This window comes from Lipotes vexillifer, unplaced genomic scaffold, assembly GCF_000442215.2.
Source record: "Lipotes vexillifer unplaced genomic scaffold, Lipotes_vexillifer_v1.1 scaffold238, whole genome shotgun sequence".
NCBI classification, from domain to species: domain Eukaryota; kingdom Metazoa; phylum Chordata; class Mammalia; order Artiodactyla; family Lipotidae; genus Lipotes; species Lipotes vexillifer.
The window spans coordinates 1847462-1856549 of NW_006785665.1; the positions used below are offsets into that span (position 1 = coordinate 1847462).

A 9088-nucleotide genomic window follows, 5' to 3' on the forward strand; every position below is an offset into this window, starting at 1 on the left:
GGGCTGAGGAGGGGAGAGGACCACCCGGCAGTGGTGGCGGAGTAGGGCTCCACCCTCTCTCGCGCACCCCCCCGCGTGCCCGAGGCTTAGCTGAAGCTCGCGTCTAGGTCCCTCCTGCTCAGCGCTCCAAGCTGCAAGCTTGCCCCCACTGCCTCAGGCCTTCGTGGGTAGAGGGCAGAGCCAAGGGGTGAGGGTGGGTGGGCAAAGGGCGGGGGAGAGAGGGAAAGTGGGTGTAAAGCAAGGGAGGGTGCCAGGCAGGCAGATCCAGGAAAGTAGGGGGAGGGTTAAGGCTGGTGCCCATCAGGGTGACTCACTCTTCTTCCACCACTGGCTCCCCCTTTCCTCCCCATAGTGATAGTGAGTCACCCCTACCCCGCCACCCCCCACATGTGGGCAGTCCATTCAAAGTTGCATCTCAGGATGCCAGGGTGAGGTGGGGAAGAATGCCTGGGTTCCCTGGGGTGGTTGGAGGGAGGGCTGCAGCAAAGTTCTGGATCCTGAGTGCCTTTTACACCCTCAAACTTGGGGTGGGGACCAGGAGTTTGGAGTCGCTCTTTTCCTATCTTCTGCCCCAATTTAATCTGCCTTCAAAACCAACCATTGGGTCTTAGACCCAAGAAACAAGCCACAAGCCCCAGAGAAGGCCAAGAATTGGACCCAGGCACTGCCCATCTCCTGCCCCTTTCCTTTGGATTCAAGCAATTGGAAAAAGAGCCTGCCTTGGGTTCCTCCCCCTTCAGTCCCTTTCTACTCCTCACCCCACCCCACCAACTCCAGGACTGTACTTATTTTTTTTTCCAGGACTGTACTTATTTTAATGGATAATTTAAAACAGATACCAGAGCTGCGCATGCATTCATCACATTGCCAGGACACCAGGTCCCAGATTTTTGTGGTTCCCAGAGGGGCCTGAAAGGGGGAGCAGGGCTGGGGGCTGGACAGCCAATGTTGGGTCTCTATCCTGGTTTCAGCCAGAGAAGGGGTGGTGGGAGGTAGGGACAGCAAAGACTCCCACAACCTTGCTGGCTGCAGGGCCAGCACTGCACTTATCTCTACACTCCTCTCTGGCCAGGTCTGCTTTGCCACTGGCTCTGGGGAGGGGCCAGGATCTTCACACAAAACAGGATCACCCAAGTCCCCAGGCTTCCCCATCCCAGGCTCTGGGGCTTCCATCCCCAGGACTCACCAAAGACCCCTTTAGTCAGCCTTCTACTCCCCTCCCCTTATCCTGGCCCTGGCCCCACCAACCACCTCATCCTAAGAGGTGGCAGTGGCTGAGGCTCCAGAACCCATGTGCTTTCCTGCCCTGCCCCTGTGGCCTCCACAGCTTATTCTCTGATGAGCAACGGGGGAAATTAAATTATGTTGCTGACTCCTACAGCTCCAGGATATCAGGATGCGCAAGAGAAGCAGAGCTGGACAGGTCCTCTGTTCTGGGTTCTGGAGCTGGCTTCAGAGGGACAAGGGGCTGGAGTGGGATTAAGGCAGGGACTCTTGAGTATTCAGGGAGAGGAACCGGGAAGGGGATGCTTAGGTTCCCATCTCTAGGGGGGTGACTGGCAGTGTGGTGAGTATCCAGGATGCACCCGTTTGAAGGACTCAGGATATGGCTTCCCCCGCTTGCAGCCCTCTCCCCCAGGGCATGGCACTCACCTTCAGCTTCCCAGACAAAACAAAAAGCCTTGTTCTGTTTCTCCCTCTTGTACTCTCCAAACCAAAAGCAGAGGCGGGGTGGGTGTGCCAATGAAACGTGCGGGATACTGGCTGTTCCCACTGCCTTAGCCCCCACTCCACTGAGCGTCCCCCCGCCCCCCGGCCCCCCAGTCCCTGCCTGGCCTGGCTTCCCCTCCTGGCTGGGGAAGCAAAACCACATTTAACCCTTCCTAGCCCAGACCTCCCCATCTTTGGAGAAAAGACGCAGGAGAAAGAATGGGGGGAACTAGCCCTAAATTTCACTCTAGGTCCTTTCCAAAGGGTCCCCCCACCTTACCACCACCACAATGGCCTCAATCCTAAACGTGAACTTCGAAGGGACTTTATCTTGAATATTCAATCCTAACTCTGAATCCCAAATGTCATCATCTGCTCTCTTGCTGCCAGGTGTAGTCACCAGTCCCAGAAGAAGCAGGAGAAAGCAGGGAACGCCAGATCCAGAGGAGCGGAGCCTGCTGGGGGTGAGGGCTAGGGGGAGTTGTGACTGGGTGGAGATGTGACTGGGCGGAGACCAGGTTGCAGTCTTATCTCCCACTTGCTATGTGATGACAGGTCTGCTACTGAATTCTCTGGGCCTTGGTTCCCTCATCTGTAACATGGGTAGTGTGGCTACCAGAGACATGGGCGTTAAGCTACTCTGTTTGCTCTCAAGGGAGTTGCCCACTTGTAGGGAAAACAGAGGGAAAGGCAAAACCAGGCACAAGTGGTTAAAGAGCAGCATAGAACCCTTAACTGGATAATGAATTCCAAATGGATCCCAGAAGCTGGGAGCTGCAACATTAATAAGTGATGTCAGAATATAGTTGTTGAGTCCAAGGGGTGGTTTGGGCAGTGGAGGGGCACTTGTCTTGAAGACCAATGACCTTGAGGGGGACCCTCCTCTGGTCCCATAGCATCCTGGGCCTTCCTCTGACCCTGCCTCCCAAAAGTGCTGTGAGGGACAGGAGGGACCAAATCTTGGCCACCTGTGTCCCTAACATTTGGCCCGGAGCCTGGCATACAGGAGGTGTTCAGTGTTTCTTAAATGAACAAATGCATCTGGTCCTGCCACTTTTTCAGGTCACTGACTTTGGGCAAGTTATTTCTTCTCTTTCAGCCCCAGTTTCCCCATTGCAGCATGGGGATGCTGCAATGATTAAGTAACATGCATTTAAAGGGAGGCTCCTTGGAGGAGGTAGATTTCGGGCTTTACAGAAGTGCCTTATACATAGATAGTGAATTCACTCATCCAACAAACATTTATTGAACACCTACTGTGTGCCAGGCACTGAGCTAGACACTGGGAGACAGCAGTGAATAAAACAGACAAAAATCCCTACCCTCATGGAGCTGACATCCTAGTGGGGGGAGATGGTCCATAAATAAAAGACAAAATTATAGTTTGTTAGAAGGTGGTTAAGTGCTATGAAAATAAAATATAAAGTGGGATAATGCTCAACACACTGGGTAACTTACACTTTGACGCTCTTTATAGTTGCGTGTTTTCACATACATTCTCAATTTCGTTCCACAAAACCACCTTATGGGCTGGAGATTATTTCCCTGTTTCACAGCTGAGGCTGACTTTCCCAAAACTAAACAGTAATAGGCCAAGTTCAGAACTTGGACGAGGCAGCCAGGTCCAGGACTTCACTATCTTATGCCACTTTGGCAGGACTGTGGGAGGAGTAGGGGTGGACTGGTGCAGGGAGGAAGTCTGTGTAGAGGTGCTGAAGCGGGAAAGAGCTGAGGAGGGTGCACAGCTGAGCTGAGCAGGGAGACACTAGAGGTGAGGCAGGAAAGTGTGGGAGGAAAGTCAGGACCAGGACCAGAGAAGGGGGAGATGGAGGCAGCTGCCTGGTTCAGGGATGGGGCCTGCGAGAGAGGATTCTTGCTGCTTGATAAGCCTGGGGTCAAGAAGAAGAGAGGGGGACTTCCCTGGAGGTACAGTGGTTAAGACGCCACACCTCCAATGCAGGTGGCCCAGGTTCGATCCCTGATCAAGGAACTAGGTCCTGCATGCCGCAACTAAAAGAGCCCGCATGCCGCAACTAAAGAACCTCCACGCAGCAACGAAGATCCCGCGTGCCGCAACTACAACCCGGCACAGCCAAATAAATAATTTTTTTTTTTTTTTAAAGTCTTCAGATAGTGCCGATGTCCCTTGTGGGGCAAAATCACCACCAGTTGAGAACCACTTATCTAAGGTCATATGGTAAGTAGCAGAACTGGGATTGTAATACAGGTGGACCTGACTCTGAAAGCCAAGCACTTACCCACCAGGTTATAATCCTGGACAGGTAGGAGTGAGAGAGAGGAGGATTCAAATGGGTCCTAGGCCACTGGGGAGACAGTTCTATTCCCCCATAGGGGTGGGAAGAGGTAACTCTTTGGAGGAGGGTCTAGGGAGTGGGGGCTGATTTGGAGAGTCAAGGCCATGGTTTGAGGATTCGTTTATAGTGAGTTCTTGAGGGAGGGTCCCTGTCTTATTCATTCTTTGATCACAGGGTCTGGTACTAAACACCTGTTGAACTGCTGAGTCACTTGTGCACAGGTGATTATTATAACCTTGAGAGTGGAAGGACTTGCCTGTTCTTTAAGTGGCTGCCATGTACCAGGCACTGGGCTAGGGGCTGTGTGTGGGTGATCCCACTTAATCTTCACCTTAGCCTTACGAGGGAGGTATTATTATCTGCATTTTATCAATATATACCAAAACCTCAAAACTCCGAGAGGTTGACTAATTGACCTAAGGTAGCCCAGCCGACTAGACTGCCTTCTTCCTACCCAGACTCAGCTAGATGGAATGATGCAGGTTCAGGGCAATTAGCTTAGCTTAGTTCAGCCAGGAAGGCCCTTAGAAGGAGCGTATGTTTGACAGCCGTTTGGAAAGACAGAGAACCCCTCATTCGAATGAAATCTCACCCCAAAAGCCCAAGATACTAAATGACAGAGGCAGAGCCTCTCTAGTAGGGAGATTTGGGGACTCCTGCCTGATGATCCCTTGCGCCTCTCCCAAGAGGCCCCCCAGGGCTCTGGGGAATAAGCCCCTCTCTTTACAAGTGGCTTCTAAGGCCAGAGGAGGAAAGATTTGCCCAAGGTCACTCAGAACCCCCGAAATAGCACTCTGATCCCATCGCATGCTATCACAGGAGACAGGACAGCACCCCGGGCCTATTTGAGGGGCTAATCCACCTCAGGAGACCGGCATTAACCGTCACTGTGACATAGGGGTGCTGGCTGCTGAGCCAGAGCGCAGTTCTTTTCCTTCAGGGCTCCAGCCTGGCCAGAAGGGGCTGCTGGATAATGGACAAAGAACTAACCCTTTACACCTCATACCTGGCTGGGCAGGTCTCCCAGGTGTGATCCTTTCACAATTAGGATTACTACCGTAAACCCTTGCCAACCTCTTAGAGATGCAAAAAGCAAACACCATTACCCCCAAGATTGAGGCTTGGGCAGGTTAACTCATTTGCTCAAGGCCACACAGCAGACAGGTGTCAGAAGCAGGCCCCAAACCTCAGGTGTCTGCCTCCAGGTTGACTACATCCCACCTCTCTTCAGCCCAGGCCCCGAGGAGACCAATCCAACAGCAAAATCCGAAGAGTCTGCTGGGGAGGTCCTGCCCAACATTCCAAACCCCATCCCCCTCCCAACTGGGCCAAGAGAGCCGCCCCACCTCGTGAGTCTCAGGTTTCCGGAACTGCCACAGTACACACCACAATGTACAATACTGCCACAGTACACACCGGACTAGGGCGCAAAGAGGAATTAGGCAGTGACATCTTCCTCCCTCCTCTCCATCCCCCAGCTATGGCCCCTCCCCACCTGGTGAGGGTGGGGGAGGGGAGGTAGGAGTGAGAAGGGGCGGGGCACCGGAGACATGGGTGGAGACATGTGGAGCGGCAGATCAGTTGGGGCGGTAGTGTGACTCGGGCACCGACCGGGTTGTTCTTCCCGCCCCGCCCCGCCCCGCCCCGGCCCGGCCCGGCCCGGAGGCGGGCAGTGCTGACGGCTGGTGCTGACGCAGGCGCCTGCGTGTGGGCGGTTGCCTGTGAGTGTGAGAGTGTGTGTGTGTGTGTGTGTGTGTGTGTGGTTGCTGGGGCCTCCCAGGTCTCCTAAATGGGGGTTTCCTCTCCCTGTTGCCAAGGAAACAAACAGACGCTCCACAACTCCAGGACTGGGGCTGCAGAAAAGGGTCCCCAAGCCCTGCACACCCGTACACTTACAGAAAGTGAGGTAGAAAAGGATTCCCCGTCCCCCTCCCCTCATCCACGTAAGGACCAAACGTTAACAAATGTGGGGCCTGAAACTGGAGTGGCCACCCGTCCTGTTTGCAGAGCACTGAGGAGTTTCCTAAGACAAGGGACAAGGGACTTGCGGTGCTCAAACCAGGACAATTCCTGGCAAACCGGACAATCGGTCTCCCTAAGTGTTCATCCAATTTTTGTGAGGATGCTTTATTTTTAAAATATGAGAATATCTTTTACAGTTTTTACACAGAAATATGACCACGTGCAAACATGGGCAGACTCCTCTGAGGGTCCCGGAAAGGCCGGGAGGGCTCCCCGGCCTGCAACTGAGGGTCCCTGAGCTTCACCTTTGCTACCTTCACCATAAATCCCCCTGAGGCTCCAGCCCCTGCCACTCCTAAGCTCCTCAGGGCCCGCTTTGAAGTCTACCCCACCCCCCACCACCGTCCCCACCCCACCCCGGCACTCATACCAGGGGGGTCAACTGGGAAAGTGAACTCTCGAAAGGAGAATGGTGATTAATCTGCAAGAGATTTCCTGATGGGTGGACGGAGCAAAGGGCGCTTTCTGGAAAAGTGGCTGGGACTGCCCGCCAGGTGGGGCAGGTGGATGGGCAGCATCACTGCCAAGATCAGGAACTCCTGGAGGGAGGCCCATGGGATGGGGAGGGACTGCCTTGGGCCAGTGCTTCATCATTCTTTGCCTAGAAGCCAGAACTTCAGAGCTGGGAGGAGTTAGGACATCATGCAGACCAACCCCCCTCATTTCTAGACCTGCTTTGGTCCAACTTCCCAGATCCCCCTTCCCACTATCCCTAAGCCGCCCACAGGTCTGCCCCAGAGTAGTACCCCATTTGCCCTCTTTGTCCACGAAATCCAAAGCTCACAGGGCACCCTGAGAGCCCACCTCACTTTGGCCATCGACCCCTGAGGGGCTCTTCATCACAGTGATGGGTGATGGGGAAACCACTGGAGCAGGGGTGGGCAGCAGGGGACTGGCTGGGAGGGACAGGATGCATGGGCTGAGGCTGGTGTGCTCTCAGGCTGCCCAGGGAGGGGCCAAGGGGGCATCTGTTTCCTCTTGGCCAGGATTCCCTCCATGCCACCCCCAGAGGAGGTGAAAATGGCGCTGGCTTCCTGAAGCGGAGCTGCCTGGCCTGGGAATGGAGGACGGACAGGGTGTCCATCAAAACATCCCGCATCCCCTCTCCTCCCTCTGCCTGGAGCTTCGGGGAGCTCAGATAAGGTTTAGGGGTGGGGGCGTATTTTTTGCTAGAGCAGAGGAGATTAGGTCCTGGGGCTCAGTGAACACCAGCGATGTACCAGATGCGATAGCCAGGCTGGGCTCCAAGTGGGGTGTGGTGGGGTAGAGGCAAGGGACTTGTCTGGCTCAGAGGTGGGGCCTCACTTTAGCGGACCAGCGGTGGAGGATGGACCAGAGAGATCTGAGCACAGAGGGTAAGTGGGGGTGGGGGAGAGATAAGAGTGGGCAGAGGAAGGTTGGGGAAGAAGTCTACCGTGAGGGACGAAGAACTGAGCTTTGAGGTAAGTGTGGGGATCACATCTGGGGTCCAGGTCAGGGGGCCCGGGAGGAGCGGAGAGCTGGGCAGAGGGGAGGCCCAGGAACTGAGGAGAGGGGCAGCTGCCCGGGCTGACGCCAGCTCTCCAGCCACAGATCCTGGTGGGGCAAATATTTACCCAGCAACAGTTGCTAAGCAGGGAGGAAGGAGGAGGGAAGCCAGTAGCTAGAGGGCCTTCCAGGCTCCTCCCTGTCCCTCACAAAAGACAACTTAGAGAGGGTGAGCCATACAGTTCCCCTCAGCCCTCCACCCACTCCACGCAGGCTCGGCTATATCCCTCCATGCACACATATCTTGGAGTCACCTCTACCAATGTCGCCCCCGCCCCAGCCCCACGCTGGTAACAGGACAGAGGGCTGGGCTAGAGGCAACTTAATCCCTGGGCTGCCCGCCTTCCCCTTACCCTAGGACAGCTCTGGGGGCTCGAACCTTGCAAAATTCCCCTTCCCAATCTGTTGTTCAGTGGGGGCTGGAGAAGGAGGTGGTCCAAGCAGTCAGGATACAGTGAGGGAGGGGATGCTGAAGGATGGAGTCAAGATGTCCAGGGGGTGGAGGCTGGAAGAGAGGATGAGGAGGCTGAAAGGAGGGGAAGGAGTGACTCCCTTAGAGGCTGTGAAAGGGCAGGCAAGGAGGGCTGATGGATCCAGAGAAGAGAGGTTCTCAGGGGTCCTTCCTGATCTGGCGCCTGGGCAGAGGAGGGGGAGGGACAAAGGAGGGGAGGGTGTGCTCAAATGGAGCTAGATGTGGCCCATGTGACGTGGGCTGTTGCTGGCATGGGCACAGTGGGGGCAGGACATACAACTGCCGCCAGGAAGTATTAGTCAGAAGCTGGGAGGGGCAGGGGAGACGGACAGCTAGGCCAGGACCCCTGAAGCAGTGGATGGGAGCTTTGGGGGAGGGTAGAAGGGCTCCGGGCCTGCAAGAAGGGATTGAGATGACCTCCCCACCAGCCTTAAGGTTCCCATCCATTTCTCTGGCTGAGCCTCGGTTTCCATATGCAAAATGGACATCCTGACACCCCTTCCCAGGGCAGAAGATGTGCCCAGGGCCCAGCTCAGGGCCCAGCACACAAGAGGGGTTCTCTTCTTTACCCACCTCCTCAGGGTGAGGTCTTTGCTCTGCAGGGCTTCTCCCTGGGGGTCAGTGGGTTCTCACCCTCGGCCACAGGCCCTCTGGAAATCGGGGTGCAGAAATGGGAGGGAATGACACAAAGAGGAAGCTGCCACAGCAGAGAGGAGGTTCTTGGAGCCCAGGCTCCCTGGTGCTGATGGAGGTTCTTGAGGGCTGAAGGGTTGGCCAGAGTGGCTGCAGGCCCCATGGGTCCACCCTGAAATGGAGGTAGATGGAGGGCCATCACTGTGAAATGACAACAGAGGCGAGACTGAAGCTCCACACCAGGAGGGACTTCCCTGAGCCCGTCCACAGCATGAGCCGGCCCAGAGGGAGAAGGGGTTGGGATCCCAGGAAGCAAAGCAGACCTGAAGGGTGGGCCAGGGCACAGCCCTATAGAAACAGACCGAGGGACCCTTGGAGAGCCAGGTCCAAGCTGGCAACTGAAAGAGTG

General features: G+C 55.5%; 1 protein-coding gene across 1 annotated transcript in view; it reads right to left on the bottom strand.

Annotated features, from left to right (window-relative positions):
• Nucleotides 1-9088, bottom strand: part of LMNA (lamin A/C) — a 42244-nt gene that overhangs the window by 18954 nt on the left and 14202 nt on the right. The window lies entirely within an intron of this gene.